This window comes from Mus musculus, chromosome 17, assembly GCF_000001635.26.
Source record: "Mus musculus strain C57BL/6J chromosome 17, GRCm38.p6 C57BL/6J".
Lineage (NCBI taxonomy): Eukaryota > Metazoa > Chordata > Mammalia > Rodentia > Muridae > Mus > Mus musculus.
In genome coordinates, this window is record NC_000083.6 from 27,234,088 (window position 1) to 27,253,384 (window position 19,297).

General features: G+C 51.3%; 1 long non-coding RNA gene across 1 annotated transcript; it reads right to left on the reverse strand.

Moving 5' to 3' along the window:
* Positions 1–987: 987 nt before the first annotated feature.
* Positions 988–13,979, reverse strand: 9630028I04Rik (RIKEN cDNA 9630028I04 gene). The gene is made up of 3 exons (NR_131118.1): positions 13,628–13,979; positions 5,298–5,461; positions 988–3,050 (listed from the first exon to the last, which is right to left on the reverse strand). It is a non-coding gene; the product is annotated as an RIKEN cDNA 9630028I04 gene (long non-coding RNA).
* Between the last annotated feature and the right edge of the window lie 5,318 nt (positions 13,980–19,297).

Here is a 19,297-nt window from a genome sequence, read left to right on the forward strand (position 1 = left end):
CACACTAGGGGTGACCGGCTGCCTAGCCAGGGCACTTTGAACACTGAATAGATGATGAATAGGATAGAGGCAGCCTGCCCAGTCTGTACTCTATAGTGTATATGATGTGTATAATATAGTATGTATACTGAGTGTATCATATAGTGTATATGGTATGTATGCTGTAGTATATATACTGAGGTGCTCCATATATGGTGGGCCTACCCTGACTCAGTAGCTCAGTTGTTATATAAGAAGTTTGGGGACCTCATCATCCTGGGGGCTTTGGAGGTCCCTCCCCACTCTTCTCCTGGTGACATCAGGAGCTTAGGAGGGACCAATCCCAGCACAGTGCAATGTGTAAGGAGGATGGAGGCCCTTGGCTGTCAGCTTCTCAGACCCAGGAAAGATGGGCTTAGGTCCAAGCTCTCTATATTGCTGGCTGTCCTGTGTGTTCCTTCACCAAGGCACAACCTCTTTGTTTCCCTCACTGCGGAGGGCAGATGAGAGATGTGCCCAGACTGCTGCCTCCCCTGGTCGGCCACACCTGATGCAATGACTGTGACACTTTCTCCAAATGGGAATCATCTTTCCCCAGGATGGAGCTACCAACAGTTGGAAGGAACACAGAGCAGCAGGGCCTGGTGAGCTCGTGGGCGCTGGGGAGTCACGGGGACACGTGTGCATGCCTGGGACTGTGTCCTTGCTCTGTCACCGTGCCTGCTGGATCAGCCTCGCTGTGTCTCCCAGGCTTAGCTCTGTGTCCTGCATACGGTGGTGCTTTACAAGAGCTTGTGAGATGAGTGGCTCGTGGTTTTAGAAAAACAAGTTAGAAGTTGTGTGTGGTGGTACACACTCCGGGCAGAGAGCCTTCAGAGGCAGGAGGATCTCTGTGAGTTCAAAGTCAGGACTTGTCTACATAGTTCCAAGTTAGCCAAGAAACATTATAAGACCCTGTATCAAACCAAAGCAAGCTAACAAACAAAAAAACCCAAGTCGGAGTATGTTGGCATATTTGTTTTACTGTTTTTCTCGGTTCTTACATCTGTACCTCCCTTCCAAACTCCCAACACTAGACAGGAGAGAGAGGAGACTAGAGGGAAAAGGGGCCACAGACTTCTATAGGCCACTTCCTGCTGGTTAGGGGTGTAGAGTTCCTTTGGGCCAGTCCAGTCTTTATCTTTAGGCTATTTCCAACTTCTTCCCATCAAACCGCAACAACAGCAACCAGGAGCAGCATGAGGGAGCAGCAGCCTCCGCCACCACTTCCTCCTCCTTCTCCTCCTTTTGGAGCACCTCCCACCCCTCTCAAGACTTTGACATTTAGTCCTTCTCCAGAGTCCCCAGAATTAAACTATCTGCAGCTGGCAAGATTCACGCCCCTCCTAGAGCACGAGACAATCGTAGTCATCGGTTGCAGACAAACGGAAGCAGTCCCATATCCCAAACCTGGGATTAAAACAAAAACATATTCACATAACATTTTTTGGGTTTTTAAAGTAACAAAAAAAAAATCCCACTACAAGAAGACGGGAGTCAGTCTGGGGGCAGCCCAGCAAGAGGATGGCTCTGAACCTACTGCTACCTTGCAAGGAGGACAAACAACTGGCATCGGGTTTGGAGGACAGAGGTCAGGGGCCTTCAGGGGCAGGTGGCTCCAGGGTCGGGGTAGGGGTTCCTAGAGGAGGAGGCAGGTAGGGCATAGAGCAGGGTGCTGAGAGACAGCGTCTCACAGGGCCGCAGTGTACAGCATGCATTTATACACATGATAAATGGATGTAATACATTTTAAACCGAGCTCTTATCTTTTAGAGACATCGTGGATGTTTAATCTTCACAGTCAGCCTGACTGGATTTATATCACCTGGGTTTGTCTCTAAGGCTGCTTCCAGAGATCATTAACTGAGCAGAGAAGACCCACCTGAAAGTGTTTGTGGCCACCCCATGGGCTGAGGTGCTGACTGAATACAAAAAAAGGAGAAAGTGGGTGAGCCCTGGCCTTCATCCCTCTCTTCATCCCTTACTGACTGTGGTTGTGATGTGACCAACTGCTTAACATTCCTGAGCTGTGCCTTCCCCACTGTAGCTCTTGAGCAACTTCTGTCAGGTGTTTGTCACAGCCACAGTGACAAACACAGCACTGAAACATCGGTAGGAGAGATGGTGCATTGCTGGAATCTGCTTCAGAATAACCAGGAGGGTGGGGCCACGCAGACGCTGTAGGTGTCGGGCAGTGACCACCTTCAGGTTCATTAGATTGTGAGTTCCTGTACTGTTCTGTTCTGTTGTTTGTTTTAAGATGTTTTTTAAGAAAATGTGGGGGCAACTTAAGACAGGATCTCACCATGTAGCTCTGGCTGTCTTGGAACTCATTCTATAGACCAGGCTGGCTTTGAACTCAGAGATCTGCCTGCTTCTGTCTCTTGGACGCTGGGACTAAAGGTGTGCGCCACTACAATTTTTAATTCTGTATACACTTGTGGGTATGGGCTTGTGCGTCAGATGCCCCTGGACATGCTCATGCATTTGTGAGACACACGGTAAGTGCTAGGAACTGAATTTAGGCCCTCTGCAAGAACAGGGTCTGCTTTTAACCCAGAAGTCACTTCTCCAGCCCCATTCCTCTGTTTTTGAAATTCTCCATTAAGAACTATTTTGAAAAACATAAGCCTGGTTTGGCAAGATGGATCAGTGGCTCCAGCCTGGTGTTTAGTTAGTGCATCTGTGACAATTCTGAATTCCTTTAGGAGCTTCAGATAGAGGGAAACAGAGCAGTGAGCAGAGGCTCCTGGGAGACGGGAGCTTAGCGTGTGTGGTGGGGTGGTAGAGTGGGGGTGTCAAGGGGACCGGCTGGCTGAGCACCTGCCAGGTCTGGTTACTGTCCCCTGCTTTGCAGTCTGACATCTTCATTTCAACCTGTGATCTAGTTCCACCTGCCGGGTCCCATTAGCAGGTGACACGCGTTCTTCAGGCTTCGGGAACAAGGAGGAGAGGAGGGCTGCTCTCTTGGGTCCCTTCAATGCAGGACGGGCACTGCTGGCGCTAGGCTTCAGCTCATCACGGTTTGGTTCCTGTGGGGAGGCACAGACACCTTCAGTTGGTCTCCCCTTTCTTCTCCCAGAGTCACTGATCTCCTAGACAGTTCAAGAGGTCCAGAGGAGAGGTAGGGAGGTAGAGAACGCCACCAGGTGTGTGTAGACAGAGGAGCCTGGAGGAAGGGGCCACCAGGTGTGTGTAGACAGAGGAGCCTGGAGGAAGAGCTGTTTAATGAAGAGCAGCATAGAGAGAAAGAAGAGAGCAGAGGATGTGGAAAGGAGGGGAAGGCTGTGAGGTGGGAGCGTGGGACACTCAGAGGACAGAGAATCCAGTGTGGTGGAGAGGGGAGTGCAAAGCCAAGGAGCAATGTAGCTGTGGCTCCTGAAGCCAGGGGCTGTCACCACAATGGGGCAGTGGTTCCTGAAGCCAGGGGCTGTCACCACAATGGGGCAGTGGTTCCTGAAGCCAGGGGCTGTTACCACTCTGGGACACTGGCTACTGAAGCCCAGGGCTGTCACCAATCTGGGGCACTGGCTACTGAAGCCAGGAGCTGTCAACAGAATGGGTCACTTTTAACTTGAGGCACCAAGTCCCACTTCTGCAAGGTGCTTACCCCCACCTAACACCACATGGGTGGTCTGCAGGTCTGGGTGCTGCGGTCGTTATGGCCGCTCCCACTGGATCTCCATCCCAGGAGGTTGACATTTATTTCCCAGCCTAGCCACAGGGTCTCTATATCTTCAGGCTAGCCTGGGTGACACAAGCTGACGGTCTGGGGGTGAGTCAGGGAAGATTGGGGAGATAGCTGGCAGCCAAGGCCCGAGACGGAGAGGCCACACGTTACTCATCCCTACCTCAGCCCCCTCCTCACTCACCCCTGCTGGAGCATCTTCACTAGGCCTACAGAGTCCAGAGTCCTTGAAGGCTCCCAGTCACTATTGTGATCCCAAGAAGGCAAGGAGATTTCACCACGAGAAGCTGCCCAGCCCTGGCCACCACCCTTGGGGAAACAGGCCTAGAATTGGGCTCCTGCAAAGCCACATATTGTCTGTGTGACTCATGGTGAGTTGCTCGGTTCTCTGGGTTAATTTGTTTGCTGGGCCCCTAGGCCAGGTTGATACAGATAGATAGTGGGGTTGGGGGTGGGGGGAATGTGTGGTTGGGATTATTTCCAAATTCTTATGTCCTGGAGAAAGCAGTTGAATGGATAACGAGAAGGAAAAAAGAGGGGGCTGGAGGGATTGCTCAGTGGTTAGAGCACTGGCTGTTCTTCCAGGGCTCCTGAGTTCAATTCCCAGCACCTACATGGCGACTCACAACTCTCTATAATTGTGGTCCCATGGGATTCAATGCCCTCTTCCGGTGTGCAAACGTATACACATAAACATGTACATAATACCCAGGTACAGAAAATACATAAATAAATCTTTAGCCAGGCACCACCACCTTTAATCCCAGCACTAGGAGGGCAAAAGCAGGTGGATCTCTAAGTTCAAGACCAGCCTGGTCTACAGAGCAAGTTCCAGAACAGCCAGGGCTACACAGAGAACCCCTGTGATTGTGGGGTTGGCATGGGAGGGGAGGTACACTTCCAAGGGAAGTGGGTTGAAAGTAGCACGGTTAGCCGCCCCACAGCTCCCACACAGTTCATGGGTCATTTGCATTATGCACAGACTTCCTTTCACATTTGCATGTATTTGCATGCGCTGGCTTTCCAGAGCCGGCTCGCTCTGTTCCCAGCCTCGGCCTTGGTGAGTGACTGCAGGGTGTCGTGTGTGGGGTGGGGGCAGGTTCCAATTCTTTGCAAACTGGTTTCTTTTATAAACTAATTTTGCAGCTGGTGTAAAACAAACAAAAAGTCTTTAGAGCTCACTCCCTGCCTCGAGTCCTGGCCCCAAGAAGGTGAGTTAGAACCCCTTCTGTGAGGGCAGGACTGCTTGAGGTGACTCCTTCTTTGAGGGTTCAAAGGCATTTCTGGGCTTGCCTGGTCCTCTGTCCCCACCTTGGCTTCTGCCTCAAATTCACCTCTCTCTTCTGCGAAGCCCCTTGGATTACGTGGGATGAGGCTTTTCTATCAGATACTGTACGCTTTTTGTTTAGGACAAAGAATTAAAATCTCTTTGTTTTATGCCAATGTTTAAACCCCTCATGCAGCAAACTCTGTTTATATGTAGGCTCCTGCTGCGTTCCAGGGATCGGATGACCCAGAGCAGTGACCTCCTCCCCTCCACTTCCTGTGTGCCAATTCCTTTTAGACCAGCCAAATGGAAAATAAAACTTACTGCCTTTCCAGTCTCTGTGTTCCATCTTCCAATTGGACCTTGCTGATCAAGAGTAATCTGTGCCTTGCCTGGACACTTCAGTTGCAGTAGTTGTAGCTGGCCTATGCTACTTTGTGGGTTCTTCTTTTTTCCACCTTTTATGTCCCTAGTTTGACCCCCTATCACTAGATAGGGGAGAAAGAAGGATAGGAGGGAGAGAGAGAGAGAGAGAGGGAGAGAGAGAGAGAGAATTCTTTCCTTTTGTCTCTTTTTTGAGCATGACTACACGCCCCCCCCCCAACACCTGAACACCACCTACCCTGCTTCTCCAGGTTCTAGCATCTATATACCCTCTGAAAAGTTCCCAGAATTCCAAATGTCACACAAACGCAGAAACTATCTGCAGTTGGCAAAACCACGCCTCTGCTAGAGCCTGAGGCAAATCATAGTCAGCTGCTGCAGACAGTCTGAAGCAGCCCCAGACCCCAAATACCTGCGATTAAAACAAAAACGCATTCCTATAATACTCCTGTATGTGTGTTTTCTAAAGAAACCAAAATCCCAGAATTCTAACTACAAGTAGTGGCCTCTTTCTTTGCAACTCCAAACTTATTCCTAACAGATTACACTACATCTTCTTCCCTTCTGGGCCTCCCAGATCTTCTGGATTGAGCATCCAGACTGTGCTAGCCCGAGAGGCCGGGCCGGGGAAGCTTTAACTATCTGCACATCGCGCAGGCCTGCCAGAGCATGTTTCCAACAGAACCCCAGCAGCTCCACCTGGCTGGATCTCTGGTCTGGATGTGGACCAATCAGCTGCAGCCAAGAGGCAGGATCAGAGATACAGCCTGTGGACAAAGAGGGACCAGATCTTTTAGGTCCTCCCCTCCAGGCCCAGCTTTATACAAGCTTGTTCTCCTCTTTCCCACTGTCCCTAACCCAGGACCACATAACCTGAGGAAAGTTGTCCCTTCCTCCTCCTGGTCCCATTTGCTTGTACATCCTCCACAGCCTTATTTACTGTTTGTGAGTCAGTGGTTGCCTACAGCCTCAAACTCACCATAGAGTAGAAGATGCTTTGAACACTTGATCCTCCTGCCTCCACCCCCAAACGCTGGGATTACAGGGTGTGTTACCACATCTGGTCCATTTGGTTTTTAAAACAGGGTCTTGGCTATGCAGCCCTAACTGCCTTAGCTCAAGGTCCTCCTACGTCTGCCCTCTGGATGCTGTGATGAGAGGCTTGTGCTACTGGCCGGGGTCCAAGCAGTCCTCCTGATGCACTCACGGGGCTCCTATTTCCACTTCAAGATTTGAAGGGCTCTGTGCACAGCCACAGTTGCTCAGAGAGTCACCACCTGCCTTTCTTGGCTTGCCTCCAGGGCCTTCCATCTCTTTCTCCTAGCCTCAAGGCCACAGCACCCCAGGCTTTTGGTCCAGTTCCTCAAAAAACCGCACCCACAGCTTTTCCTCAGGCTCTGTTCCCACTGTTCCTTTGGCTGGGGTCCTTCAAGGCTGATGGGAAATGCCGCCTTCCCTCTGGCTGCCTTTCCCCGATTCCTCAGGTGGAATTAATCGCCACCTGTGTTCCCATTGTACCTGTAAACACTTCCGAGCCAGCTCGGCCACCCATCTATTAAGGCTGTTTTATCTGTCCTGCTTCCCAACGGTGGTTCTTAAGTGCCCAGACAATGGAGACTATCTGATTCATTTAAAATTTTGCTCTGCACACAGTAGGCACACAATGCATGCTTGTTATGTTGAATAGATAATTGCCATTCACATCATGCATGAAGTGCTGGCTTTCTTTTCAAACGTTAGAAATTACTATGAGAATATCCCCCCTCCCCCGCTGTATAAAGTCCCTGACAAGACCTAAGTGGATAAGCGGAGTGGAAGCCCCACCCACTGGCTCCCCAGCTGGAGCCTGGGCAAGGCCAGGAGCTTCGCTTTGGTGCCAGATTCTTCTAAGAAGGCCCTGTCCCTCCAGCAGCATCTGCACTCCTTACCAAGGCAGGCTCCTAGCCACAGCCCGCAGGCTGATTCCAGTTTAGTCTTCAAACAAGGCTCAGGGTGAGGCCACTTGAGGTCCCCAGACAGACCCAGCTCCATCTCAAGGGCTCAGCCAGGGCTTTCCCCAAAGTAGGAGTGCTGTCATAGACCCCACATAATGTATTAGACCAGAGCCCCCAAGTCAGCTAATTTCCTGGGCTCTTTCCTGCCGCTCTCGGTTGGCCGAGGGGTTGGGGGTGGGGTGGGGAGGTGGAAGCTGCCTCTGCCCGGGGTAGAGGGCAGGGTTCTTGAAGACAGTGACTTGATTTGGAAGGCTGGGGTTGTAGCTTTTTTGGGTAGAATGCTTGCCTAGCATGCTGGGTTCCCCCAGAACACACAGAGCAGGCGTGATGGTGCTGGGCAGAGAAGGATCAAAGATGCATTATTCTTGGCCACACAGGGAGCTTGAGGCCAGCCTCTCAGCCTGGTTTGATGGCACATGCTTGCCTTTAAATCCCAAAATTAAAAGTCAGAAGCGGCAGAGCTGTGTGAATTTAAGGCCTACCTGTTCGACATAGCAAGTTCCGGGCCAGCCGGAGGTGCATAGGGAGACTTTAGCTTGACGGGGAGGGGTGTCATCTCTGATTTTTCAAGCAAGACTCACCAGCTAAAATAAAACAGCATTCTTCCCTACAGCTGTGTTTGGAGCTACCTTAGTTCACGTTGTGGACAAAGAGACTCTTTAGGGGGGACAGCATCAATTTTCAAAGAGGAAGGACTGAGACCCCCAAATATTATCAAAGACTTTCATTCTACCATTCAAGCTTTTTTTCTTTTGATGTTCTGAGAGACTGAGCCAAGTCTTGTGTATGCCATCATGCCCCGTGCTTGCCATGCAGAACCAACCACTTCCCATCAAGTGCTTCCCGTTTTGTGCATTAAGGCCGAGGAACAAAAATCTACCTCAGAACTACACTCTCAGGAGAGAATTGTAACAAACGTCCATTAGGCGCCTTCTCTCTGCTGGGCATGCTTCCAGATGCTGGGTGTACGTCGGCCAAGAGAACTGGCATAAACAGCCAGCCTGTTGGAGTTTCCGTTCTGCTGGGGAAATGCGCAACACACACACACACACACACACACACACACACACACACACACACACACGCACGCACAGGCACACACGCACACACACCACATGAACACCAACTAAAGTACCTGGTGAGGAGAAGTAGGGTGAGGTCTGAGCTCTCTAGGCTGAGCCCTGCAGGCTCCTGCTGAGAAGCAGAAGCAGGCGTTTCCCAAGGTCCAGCCCAATGCTGGGTGCTGAAGTACTTCCCACTTCTAGACAGAGACCAGACCAATCACAGGCGTGATGTGCCATGGATGGGGGTGTGAGCTGCAGGTGGCTGGGGCAGGGGAAGACAGCGGATAAGGGACTTGGAGTGTGTGTTGGCTGGCTTTTGTCAACTTGACACAGACCTAGCGATATCTAGGAAGGGATTCCTCAATGAGAAAATGACTACATCAGATTGGCATTGTCTGAGGGCATTTTCTTGATTAATGACGGTGGGAGGGCCCAGCACACTGTGGGTGGTGGCAGCCCTGGGCAGGTGGCCTTGGGATGTCTAAGAAAGCAAACTGGGCAAGCCAGGAAGAGCAAACTAATGAGCAGCTGTCCTCTGTTTCTCTCTGGTGTCTGCTTCAGTTCCTGCCCTAATTTCATTCCCTGATGGGCTGTGACCTGGGTGGTGTCAGCTGAAATACATTCCTTTGTCCCCAAGTTGCTTTTGGCCACAGTCTTTTATCACAGCACGAGGAACACCAGCTAAGACAAGGGGCTTCCTTGTCTGGGGGCTGGAGAGATGGCTCAGTGGTTAAGAGCACTGGCTGCTCTTCCAGAGGTCCTGAGTTAAATTTCCAGCAGCCACATGGTGGCTCACAACCATCTGTAATGGGGTCTGATGCCCTCTTCTGGTGTGTCTGAAGACAGCTACAGTATACCCATATACATAAAATAAATATTTTTTTAAAAAAAGAGGTCTCTGTGTTGCATTTTGGTGACGATACCTATAGCCACATGAGAGGGAGGGAGAGACGGGGAGAAGGAGGGCGTTTAGGCCTGGGGGGGAGGGCAGACTCATCTCCCTCATCCCATGCCCAGTGTCTAGCCTGAACTCAGCAGACATTGAAGGGTCAGAGACTTCCTGTTTGCAGTGCTGTGGGTGAAATGCAGGGCTTTGAACATGGGAGGCAAGTGCTCTACCAGTGAGCTGCCCCATTTGAGTCCCTGCTCATTGCACCATAGGCTGAAGCTACACAGAGGGCCCCTGGTGCCAACCTTGGCCCTTCCTGGTACATGTACACTGTTCTAAGCCCCCTGTCCCCTCCCTACTGCCAGGCTTACCTGACCAGGAGATACTTGTGTCACTAATCATAAAAAAGGAAAGCTTTAAACTCAGATAGCATCCAGCCCCGCAAAGCAGTCCAGACAGGCTTTCTTTCTAGAGATCTCCAGGTCTCACCCGACCAGCTCTGGGCGCCTTAACAGCATGAATAGCTGAGGAAGTGCAGGTCAATGAACAGGTCTAGTGGTCTTGGAACGGGATGAAAATAACCCCGTGTTCTAGCCTGGGGTTCATGTGGATCATAGCAGGGGACCGTCCCAGGGCCCTGGAGAGACAAAGAGGCTGATGAAGCAGCTAGGCCATTACTTACACACCCTGATGGCCTTGACATTCCCACTGGTGGTATTTTTGTTGCAATTACTTAAGAAACAAAAGCAAAACCCAAATCCCCCGTGTTCATGGTGCTTCTCCAAGTCCCTTTTTTGTTTATTCTCCATAAATGAAAGGCAAGATGCATCCCAGAAGGGTTACAGCCAGAATGTCATTTCTCCCTAGTGACATGGAGCTGAGGATGAACAGAGAGGTGCTGTAGTTCCTGGGGGCCACCTGACCCATCCCCTCCTGGCCCTCAGCCCTGACTCCCCTCATAGCTTCCATGTCCTGGCCACCTCCACGTTGGGGTTCCTTTAAAATCTCTCACCTTCCTAGTTCCTTTATTGACACTTTTGGCTCTTCTCCCCCATCCCTTTTTGTGTGGCTGAGGACTGAACGTATCAGGATCTTGTGTGTGCAAGGCAAGCTCTCTACTGCTGAGCCACATCTCCAGCCCCTCGCTAGTGGATTCTGGAAGAGTGCTCTACCACTGAGCCAGGCCCAATCTGGGCTCTCTTTTGAATGCCTCCCCTGACTCTCTTAGAGTAAGGGTACCCTCCCCCTTCCGCTTTCCTGTCCTCTCCCTGTTTTATAGATGGGCAAGCAGAGACCTAGAGAAGTAAAGGAACTTTCCCCAGGCCACAGGCTCCTGCGCTGGAGTACTCTGGCCCCAGAGGCCAGCTCCTAAAGGTGACATAGGCATTCATGTGACATGACTGTTGCTTATGACCCCACATAGTGACCCTCCAGCCAGGTATCTTACCATCCTGGTTACCTAGCCAGCCCCAGGTCTAGTCAGCCCCAGAACTTTGATCTGCACCACCCCCCTCCCACTCTACCTGAGAACTGTCCCACATGGGCCTTCCATGGACACTGGTGAGAGTTTGTGCCGGTTGAATTTTTCTTGAATCTTCTCCAGAGAGGTGTGTTTTCCTAATATTGTGGGGGTTGGATAACTTCTGTCATCCCTGGGTGAGTGTGTGCAGGACACTGGTCTAACTGCGGTGGGAGCTAGGTGCTCAGAGCCACCAGCTGCAACCCCACCCCTGCCCTCTTCTGTGTCAGGCATGTCAGAGTCCCCTCCCAGAGCTGCTTGGCATAGCAACAGTGCTGTGGTGGTGGCAGGGTGGGGCCGGGCTGATGCCTCTGGGGTTTGCTGACGTTTGATTATGCCCTGATAAATGTAGGCTCAAAGAAATCTGGAAAACATACCCAGGCATTAGTGGGCTGGTCTAGCAGCCACCCCTTTCCAGAGTGAGGCCACCCTGAGGAGCTCCGGCTTGGTGTCAGGCCAGGAGTAGCAGGAGAACAGGTCAGGGTCTCGGGGACAGCCTGGACCCCTCTCTGCGGTGCCCTCCAAGCACAGGCGTCCAAGGGCCTCTCAGGAGGTTCTGAGTGAGAATAGCCACAGGCAGGACAGAGGTCTTGGCCTCTCTGAAGGAAGTACTCAGGACCAGAAGGAACAACTGTCTTCTAACACAAAGCTATTAGCGACAAGAAGAGCAGGCAGGTCCCTTCCCAGAGAGGGAGATGGGATTGGACCAAGTTGCATAGCTGTCTGTGGAGGCTACGGTGACAGCTGCAGGTGACGTGACTGGGTGAGAGTCCTACAGTTGGCCATTAGTGTCGCCCCTTACACCCAAGGCAAGCCTTCCTGCTGAATGGTGGGACATAGGCTCTGCCCCTAGCCCAGCACATTTTGATGAATCTCTGCATCAAAAGGAGGTGGTGGGGGCCATGTTCCCAGAGTTTCAAAACATGGCCACAGGAAGGAAGCCTTGCCATTGCCCCTGGTTTCCTGGGATACTTGTTGGAAGTCACCTACTGTGGCATGAAATACTCAAGGAACACATCCAGTGACGAGGGACCAGGCTGGCAGATCCCAGGCAGGCTAAGCACCATCTGCCCATGCCTGCAGCATGTGGGCAGCCAGCTCTGGAAGGGTGGCTACCTCCAGAGAGACCCCTGATGTCACGTGGAGTGGAGCAGAGCCTGCCTGAACCTGCAGATTCCTGGGCAGAACTGTGGTCATTTTAAGCCACCAACGACTGGGGGTGGTTTGTTATGTAGCAACAGACGCTTTGCAAAGCCAGACTGTCAACAGAACTTGTCAGCTCCACCTTCTAAATATACCCGCACTCCCATCACTACCCTTCCCACCCAACTGCCCGCACCCGCTGTGAGAGTCCAGCAGCCTCCTAGCCAGCACCCGTGCCTCGCCTGACCATTTGCTCCTGTGAAGACCCCATCTGTCCACTCGGCTCCCCCTCACTCTAGCTGTGTGACCATGGCCAGGTCCTTGCCTCCCAGTCCTTGTCCCCTGCCCCTCCCTCAGCCTCTCATGCTGAGCTCTGGACCATCCCGCAGTCACTCCTGACCAGAGGCCTTTGCGCCTACTGCTGGCTGAGCCCATAGCAAGCTTCTGGCTTCATGCAGGCCTGGTCAAATCTCCCTGGAAGGACTTTCTGCCTGCTCTCCTCCCTACTCCCTCCCTCGTTCTGTGGTTTTCTCTGTTGCATTTAGCTTGTCTTTCTACCCTTGATCATGCCAAAGCTAGAGTGATAGTTATTCTCATAGTATATATTTTCTCTGTCAACACAGATTTCCAGGCTGGGGAGGTAGTAAAATGTATGCAACGTGCATGAAGGATTCATAGAAAGAGAATCCAGGCTGTGTTATAATCCCAGTTCTGACATAAAACCAAACAACCAACCCAGGGAGCAGACAGACTTGCTAACCAGTCAGCCTAGCCTATCTAGTGAGCTCCGGGCCAGTGAGGGGTGAGGGGAGTGGGGGGTGGGGGACTTGTCTTAAAAGGGTGTGTGTGTGGAGAGTGCACAGCTGTCTAGAGCACTTGCTGCTCTTTCAGAGGAACTGGGTTTGTTTCCCTGGCACTCACAAGATAACTCACAACTCAACTATCTATACTGTAGTTTCAGGGGATCTGACACCCTCTTCTGGTCTTTGCAGGCTCTTGAACTCATGTGGTGCACATACACATGTGCAGGCAAAACACTCATACACATAAAATCATGTTTTCAAAAGATGATGGAGGGCTGAAAAGATGCTTAGTGGTTAAAAATGCTTGTGGCTCCTGCAGAGCAATCAAGTAAACTTTCACCGACATCAAGTCGCTCAAAATCATCTGTAACTCCGGCTAGAGGAGATTCCCCATTCTCTTCTGGCTTCCCCTGGCATCTGCATCTGCGCGCATGTAAGCATTTATACACACAAAGATTACAATTTATTTATTTATTTATTTATTTATTTATTTATTTATTTTTGGTTTTTCGAGACAGGGTTTCTCGAGACAGGGTTTCTCTGTGTAGCCCAGGCTGTCCTGGAACTCACTCTGTAGGCCAGGCTGGCCTCGAACTCAGAAATCCGCCTGCCTCTGCTTCCCAAGTGCTGGGATTAAAGGCGTGTGCCACCACCACCCGGCAAGATAACAATTTTTAATGTGGTTTTTGTGTGCTAGGCACCTACGATTGTCCTCTGGCCTTTACACATACATACACATGCACATACTCACTTGTATGTACACACACATATACACATGCACGCATACACCACACACACACACACACACACACACACACACACACACACACACACACACACAGATAGACATATACTTACGCGCTTTTCCAGCTAGAAGTCAGGCACCTGGAGGAGAGAGTTTCTTGTGCTTGCCTAGCTGGGAAGTTCTAAGCATCACACTCAGCACATGGCCTGAAGTGGGCTGAGCCGAGGATGGAGTGGAGGCAGGCATGGGGGCGGTTCAGGGCTGGCTGGGATCTTGCATGGCTGCCAAGTTTGGCTTGCTGTCCTGCATACTAGAATGCTCACAGTCTCTTGAGGTAGGTCTGAGGCTGGGGCCTGTGATAAGCTCAGTGGGGCACAGGCTGCAGTGGTCCCCAGCTCCCAGGTCCTACGCATCGGCCATCTCCCTCCAACATACCTGCCATGCTCCCTTGCAGCTAGGAGAGTCTCTGAGTTCAGTGTCCCCCCTCCCTGTTTCTTCCACACAGACTGGGCACACATGGGCACCTGAGCTTGCCAAGTCCCCTTAGGAGCAGAGAGGGCAGGCTTTGATGTCCAGTGTGGCTGGGGCAGGGATACTGTGCCAGGTAACCTGGCTTGAGCTCTCCTTGGAAGTGAGGCCTGGTCTCTGGATTCTCTACTTGGAACTCAGAGCCCCACCCCCACTCAGTACCCAATTCATCCTGAATTCTGAGGCTTCTTGCATTTGGCCACCCCATTGGCAGTTCTCACAACACTTAGTTTGAGACAAGGTATCACTATGTAGCCCTGACTGGCCTCCACCTCTGAGATCTGCCTACTTCTGTTGGAATTAAGGGCATGGACCACCATACCCAGTTCTATTTATGAATCCTGGGCAAAGGATGCTCTTGCACTTCTAATGTTCCTGCGTCCCCTCCTGAGCTCTGGGATGGTGGGCGTGTACCATTATGCCTGGTTCATACAGTGCTAGGGATGAAACCCAAGGCTTTGTGCCGCATCCCAAGCCTCCAACAATACTTTAAAATGTGTTCCCTGGCTCTACAGCCTCATGCCTTTCTCCCCATCAAGGCTGCGCCACTGGCATCCCTGCTGGGAGCTAGCCCAGCTTCCAACCACTTTGATTTAGGCTTCAGAAGGAAGGCTGTGGCTGCCGCCCATGTCTGTGGGCCACTAAAGGTAAACCTTGGTCCCCAGTCTCCAAAAATAATTCTCAGTTTAGCTCCAGGACACAGCTCCTTCTCTTTGTCTTTCTGCAGCAGGCTTGGACACCCAAGGTGTACAAATGAATGTGAGGTGGACATGCTGGGGGCAGCCCTGGGTCCAAACCAGATCGCAGGTAGCAAGGCTTTAAGCAGAAGCTGTTCTTTCAGGTATCTGCCAGGTGGGGATGTTGGGACTCACCTGGGAAGGAGAGGCAGCAGCCAGGCAGAGCTGGGCGACATGGGTGTGAAGCTAGGAGTACGGTGGCAGCCTTCCTTTGGAACCCATCCTTTTGTGGCTCTCAGGTTTGTTTCCTGAAGCAGAAAGGATGCAGGGATTGTTCAGGATCCACAGGCCGAGGGCTCTCATCTCCCCAGGGATGAATTAGAGGACCACCAGCAAGCAGTGGTGTGTCCACAGAAGCTGTCGGTGGCAGGGATGGGATCCGGCACTTGTGCCCAGAGAGCCTGCTGAGTAACCAGCTGCCAGCCATGCTGCAAATGGATGCCTTGAAGCCATGTCTCAGCCCCAGCCAATGTCCCACTAATTCAAGTCTCCAAGAACCAGCAAGCAGAGTCTTGGTCCCCCCTACTCCCCAAGGCTCACAGATGATGCCAGACCTCAGCAGAAGAGGCTCCCTTATCCCCTGGCTCTCAGAGAGGGAAACTGAGGCTGGTGCCTGGAGCTGAAATCAGTCCCAGTGGACAGTGGTGATGTGTCAGACACAGGCAAGGGGCAACGGAGCACCAGACAGGATGGAGATGGCACAGTGGGCAAGACACTTGTTCTGTATGCACCAGGGCCTGAGTGTGGATTCAGATACTCACAAAGAGCCAGGCATGGCTGTGCTTGTAACTCTGATATTGACGAGGTGAGGACTGGAGAATTCTGAGAGCTCACTGCACAGCTAGCATAGGCCATCTGATGAGTTTCCGGTTCACCAGAGAACCCGTCTCAAGGCAGTAAGCTGGAGGGCAACAGAGGAACCTGATGTCTTACTCACGATAAGAGTACACACACACACCGCCGGGCGGTGGTGGTGCACGTCTTTAATCCCAGCACTTGGGAGGCAGAGGCAGGCGGATTTCTGAGTTCGAGGCCGGCCTGGTCTACAAAGTGAGTTCCAGGACAGCCAGGGCTACACAGAGAAACCCTGTCTCGAAAAAAACAAAAAAACAAAAACAAAAACAAAAAAAGAGTACACACACCTTACACTCATGCACACACCTTACACTCATGCACATGTCCTTACACTCATGTACACACGCCTTACACCCATGTTCATATGCCTTACACTCGTGTATGAGTGAGGGGTCAGCAGGTTGCATGTCCTGGGTCATAACATTGAACAAGCTGACTAAAGCTATCAGAAGAAATATCATTTAATGGGAGATTAAAAACCAGTGAGAGCAGCCGGGCTCTGACCTGGAGTCTCATTTCTTAATTTAATTTCTTTTGCCATCCAAATCAGAACATTTAAAAAAATATTAAAGTGGCCGTATTTGCTCAAGGGTTTTTAGCATTAATTGATTTGGCCAAAGCTTTCCCATAAGCCACCTGTTCTGGAACAGGCTTCTCATTTTAACCCTCCCGCATCGCTCACTGAGACAGGGAGGTGCCAGACCCCAGGGGACAGGAATCTGCTAGGGGCCTCCTAGTTCCCACAGATCAGTGTATACTGCCATTCCAAAAATCAGAGAGGGGCAGCTCCCGGACCTGCATCTGAGTCAGAACCAGGATGCCCTGTAGTCTTGGGCTTGCACCACACAGTGTCAGCCATCCTCCTCCCCTGAGTCCCTGGAGGTGCTTGCATGTGCTGCAGTCTGCAATGTTAGCCTTGCGATCTCACCTCAGGGTCCAGAGCTGTCATCATCCCCAGCCCCCACCCCCCGCCAGCTCTGCTGCCTTCTGCTGTGAAGAGCAAGAACTACACCCTGGGAGTTCCAGGCAGGAGGCTTCCTTTAGTCCCAATGAACATCCGGGCTTAGATCAGAGGTGAGGTCCAGGGTCTGAGTATCTAGTGGTGGCTTCTCCTGACAGAGTGCAGGGCACTGCACTGTCACAGGACAGGGGGGAGAATGGCCCACAGATCCTTGTCTGGAGACAGCATCCTCCCAGCAGCCTGGAAAGCACCTGGAGAGTCAACCCCGCTGGGGAAGCAAAGCAGAGGACTACACTCCCCTAGTACCCTGACTTAGGAACCCAAAGTGTCATCCCGGAAGGAGGGGCCCCTGGCTGCTGTGTGCTGGGGTTCAGATCCCCAGAGTCAGCCTCACTTGTGCACACAAGGAAAACCGAGGGATCTGGCATGTCAGAGCCAACAGCACTGCCAGTCATCTCAGCTTTTACCAGCCAGAGGAAGAGGAAATAAAATGGGGGCCACTCTCAGAAATGGAATTCTTGACAGCAGTTAAAATTAATGAACTCACAACGCAAGTTATCAAGATAGATTAAATGCTCACACCGGTGTTGGCTGAGAAGGCGTGGGTCCTACCAAGCCGCCTCCTGTTTATTAAGATGTAAAAATGTACTCGTAGCATTAGGCAGTGCTTGTGGATGCATACATAGGTAGTAAATATTTAAAAGCACACAGGGGAATAATACTGAGTGGCTACCACCGGAGTGGGGGGGGCTACCTGCTTGGGAAAGGAGGCAGAGGCTTTGCCTTCCTGAGCACAAAGCTTGGAGATCCCATTCCTAAATATATGCATATTGTATGCATGCATATTTATTTAATGGCTAGCTCCTCACTTACTATTTTATAATGAGCGTGGGACCATGGCTTGCAACGATGACAGTGTCCCCAGTATGGATGTGCTATGATTTATGAGCGCACTGCTTGTTGTCACCCATTCACTGTTCCTCTCCTTTCTCACTGTCTGTATAAATCCAGGTTATTTTCTTGACACAGAAAGCTGAATTGTGAGGTCAGGGATCTGATTTTTCTGATTCTTTTCTTTCAAAGATTTATTCTCCTCCCTCTCCTCCTCCCCCGCCCCCTCCTCCACCTCTGCCTCTCCATCCCCTCCTCCATATTACCCTGACTATCCTGGAACTCACTGTGTAGACCAGGCTAGCCATGAACTCAGGGATCCACCTACCTCTGCCTCTTGAGTGCTGGGATTAAAGGCCTGCGCCACAACACTGGATTTTCTTTTTTAGGTATGTCCCTGTGTGTCACTCACTTATATGTGGGTGGCCACAGAGGCCAGAAGAGGGTGTTGGGTCCCCTGGGACTGGAGTTATGGAGCTGTGAACTACCCAAGTCCTGGGAACCACAGTCCATCCTCTACAAGAGCAGCAAATGCTCTTGGCCGCTGAGCTGTCTCTCTGTTTCCTCCACTTTCCTTATTGCTGAGACAAAGTGCTTGACAGAGGTGGCTGAAGCCATGAGGGGTTCATCTTCTCCATGGCTTCAGTGTACAGTGTCCATCCTTTGTGGTAGGGATGGCTGTTAGGAGGAAGACAGAGACAAATACCATTATACAGTTTCTTTTCCAGTACAGCCCACCGGTAGAATAGCTCACCGTCAGGTTGGGTCTCCCAACCTCAGGCAAACTCTAGGACACCTTCAAACATGTGAGCAGAGATGCGCCTTTTCCATGATTCTAAATCCCGTCAGGTTGACAATCAAGGTTAACCATGACTGGTGGGGTGGCCCGGTTGGTAGAGGCCATGCTTAGCAGGCCTGAGACCCTGGCTTTCATCTGTAGCACCTAATACGTTGGATGAGGTTGCTCACTCCTGTATCCTCAGCGATTGAGAAGTAGAGATAGAAGGCTCAGGAGTTCAAGGACATCCTCAGCTACATAGGGAGCCTAAGGACCAGCTACCCTGCCTAAAATAAACCCAACCCCCAAATAAAAACAAGAACAAAACAGAAGATTAATAATAGGAAATTTAATTGTATATAAATATGAAATTAGCAAACAACAACAGAAAAGTAAAAAAGATTTTGACATGAAAAAGCAAAACAGTCAAACTATTAACTATCAACCTCAAAGCTGGGCTGGCCAGCATTCAGCTTGGTTGCAAACTGGAGATCCTCCTGCCTCAGCTTCTCTGAGTGCTGGGATTACAGATGTTCACCACTGTCAGGTGAGGCTGTCAGTCGGACACTTTGAGTTGTGACAGGAACTGAGTTCCCTTTGGTCTGATGGGGAAAGCACTGACCTGTGTAGAGAGGCTGCCTCTAGAGGCACCCAGTGTCTTCAGGGCACTGCCCATCCGCACCCCCCAACTTCTCCCTACTTTCTGCACACGGTGTGACGCGGATGTTAGCCCTCATGCCCGTGTTACTTCCCCAGTGCTGTAATAACAAATTATAGCCACCTCGGTGTTTCCAAACACCAAAAAAACCCTCTCATGACTCAGGAGACCAGAAGTGCAATCAGGGTGTTAGCATGGCTCTGAACTCCTTCACACACTTTAGAGGGCTGTCCCCCCTTGCCTCCTCAGCTGCTAACAGCCAGCCGCATTTCCTGGCTTGCAGTGATGTCTCTTGCTGCCTAGACTCACAGCAGCATTTCTGGGCAGCCAGAGCTCTAATTAGGGTGTCTGACAGCATTTACGGCAGATTTGTGA